This window comes from Portunus trituberculatus, chromosome 31, assembly GCF_017591435.1.
Source record: "Portunus trituberculatus isolate SZX2019 chromosome 31, ASM1759143v1, whole genome shotgun sequence".
Taxonomy (NCBI): Eukaryota; Metazoa; Arthropoda; class Malacostraca; order Decapoda; family Portunidae; genus Portunus; species Portunus trituberculatus.
Genome location: NC_059285.1, coordinates 7,951,646 through 7,954,145, shown reverse-complemented (window position 1 = coordinate 7,954,145; position 2,500 = coordinate 7,951,646).

Sequence of the window (2,500 nt, the reverse complement as noted above, 5' to 3'; positions counted from 1 at the left end):
AGAGGGAGAGAGGGAGGAGGGAGGGAGAAGCTAAGCACCTAGTCGGTTACCAAATATAAAATAACATAAAAGATAACGTGAAGATCTAAAAAAAAAAAACGTATAGAAAAAAAAAACTTAAAATCAGGGAAGAGAAACTAATTGGTTAAGCGTGAAGGGAAGAGGTGATGGAAGCGAAGAAATGAAATGATTAAAAAAAAAAGAAGTAAAAAGACAAGACTGAAAACGAAAAGACTTTGAAAAGGAGAAGAAAAACCAACTAGTTTGCGACTCGAAGATCAAATGTTGCAGAAGAGAGGAAGAAAAAATCTGAAGGAAAGAAAACGCAAGTTACGAAACCATTACTGTAACATAAAGAAGAATGAAGGAAGGAAGAGAGAACGGAAGATATGACAGGGAGAGGAGGGGAGAGAGACAGACGCGGAGAAGAATAGGAGGGAAGGAGGGGTAAAGAGGAAGAGAAAGATGGGAAAAAAGAGGAAAAAGGGAAAAAGAAAAAAGGCTGCAAGAAGAAAAAATGAACGAAGAAAAGGAAGGGAGCAAGGATAGAAAAAAAATGGAATAGAAAAGAAATGAAGAAAGAAGAGAAAGAAACAAGAAAAGAAAAAGGAAGGAAAATAAAAGAAATAGAAAAACAATGAAAAAAACACAATCACAATCTAAGTACATAAAAAAAAAAAATCAATGACCAGTAACCTTACAAAAATCCTCAAAACTCCAATCAACCTTCCAAGCTAGCACCATCCCACTCTGATCCTTCCCTCCCTACCTGCAGGCACGCTCGAGGGCACTACCAACCTGATTATTAAGGCCTTAGGCTCGTACCATTAGGCTCCTTAAAGCAATTATCCACACCTCTAACTCTAGCACCCGCGGCAAACTATTCATCTCCCGTGCGCTGCTTTCTGTAAAAATTCGCCCCCCAGGTTATCATCTCGTGCACTCTGCGTCTGCTTGCAACACGTTCGGCCCCGCCTCAGCCTCGGCTCCTTCGTACTCTTCGTGTCTCGTTTTCAAAAGCCGGTTTTCACGAGAGGGTCAATAGGGGAGGAGAGGATGGGGGGTGTTTTCAAGGGGCCAAGGGGAGGTCTAGTCTAGCTCATTTTAATGCTGGTTTTGAGGTGCTTGCGTGGTTGTTTCTTTACACGTTGAGGTCTTGGGAGGTCCGGCAGTTGGTGTGTGTATGTACTGCGTGATTCTTTTGTGATTGAAGGTTTTGCTTTTTTTTTCTATTTAGGGTGTGTTTTTTTTTTAAACGTTTTTGTGTTCATTTTTAGTTTTCTTGGAAGGGAGGAAATTTTTGTTAGTTTCCATGGTAGATTTGTTATTCAGTTAGTCATTGAAGGGGATGGAAAGTTGTTTAGGTAGCTTGTTTTTAATGAAATTGTACGATTAAACTTAATAATTTTTCCCATATATGTTCTCTTTGTGAAGTAATAGAAGAGGGAGAAACGTGTGTGTGTGTGTGTGTGTGTGTGTGTGTGTGTGTGTGTGTGTGTGTGTGTGTGTGTGTGTGTGTGTGTGTGTGTGTGTGTGTGTGAGAGAGAGAGAGAGAGAGAGAGAGAGAGAGAGAGAGAGAGAGAGAGAGAGAGAGAGAGAGAGAGAGAGAGAGAGAGAGAGAGAGAGAGAGAGAGAGAGAGAGAGAGAGAGATCCCAAACCGGTCGGGAGTTATCACAATATGTCGCCCTGGCCGCCTCTGTCACCGCCGAGGGAGCGTCGTGTTGGCCAAGTGGGGCAGAAGAGGACAAGAGACTCCAGGAATCTATAATTATTTAGCGACTTTATGCTCTTTTTCCTCTCCCAATTCCATCTGTCCCTCCCTTCCTCTTCCTCCATCTCCCTTCTCCAACAATCTAAGCATACATACTCTCTCTCTCTCTCTCTCTCTCTCTCTCTCTCTCTCTCTCTCTCTCTCGTTTCTCTCTCTCTATTTAATATCCAAGCCAAATTCCTTTCTCCATATTCCTGCTCCTCCTCCCTGTTCCTCCCCTTCTTCCTCTCCCTCCCCATCCTCTTTCCTAGTCATAGCAACTCTTTCACAACTCTCTCCCTATCACTTCATTCTTCTTTTTCAACCTCTCCCTCTCTGGCTCTCTCTCTCTCTCTCTCTCTCTCTCTCTCTCTCTCTCTCCCTTTTCTCCGCCTCGCTAAGATCACCCCAGTTTTCATTACAGAGCTCATAGGGATGGACTGTACATTTCAGCTTCCAATATTGAAATCTACAAATCGCCATTTCCATATCTAAAGTGCTATGGTATTTTAAAGGGAGGGATTTTCTACTTTTATTGTCTACTTTGGGTACTTTATGAATGTCTATCAATTTTTCTTCCCCAAGTTTCCTCTGCAGTATGTTTTTTTTTCCTTTAATTCAGTTTTTCTTTTCGATAATTTTTCTTTCCAGTTTATCTGTCATATTTTCTTCTTTCATTTTTTTTATTTCTTTGGATTTTTCCTTTCTTTCCAGATGTATCTAAAGTATTAAAAACACAATTTCCTTCT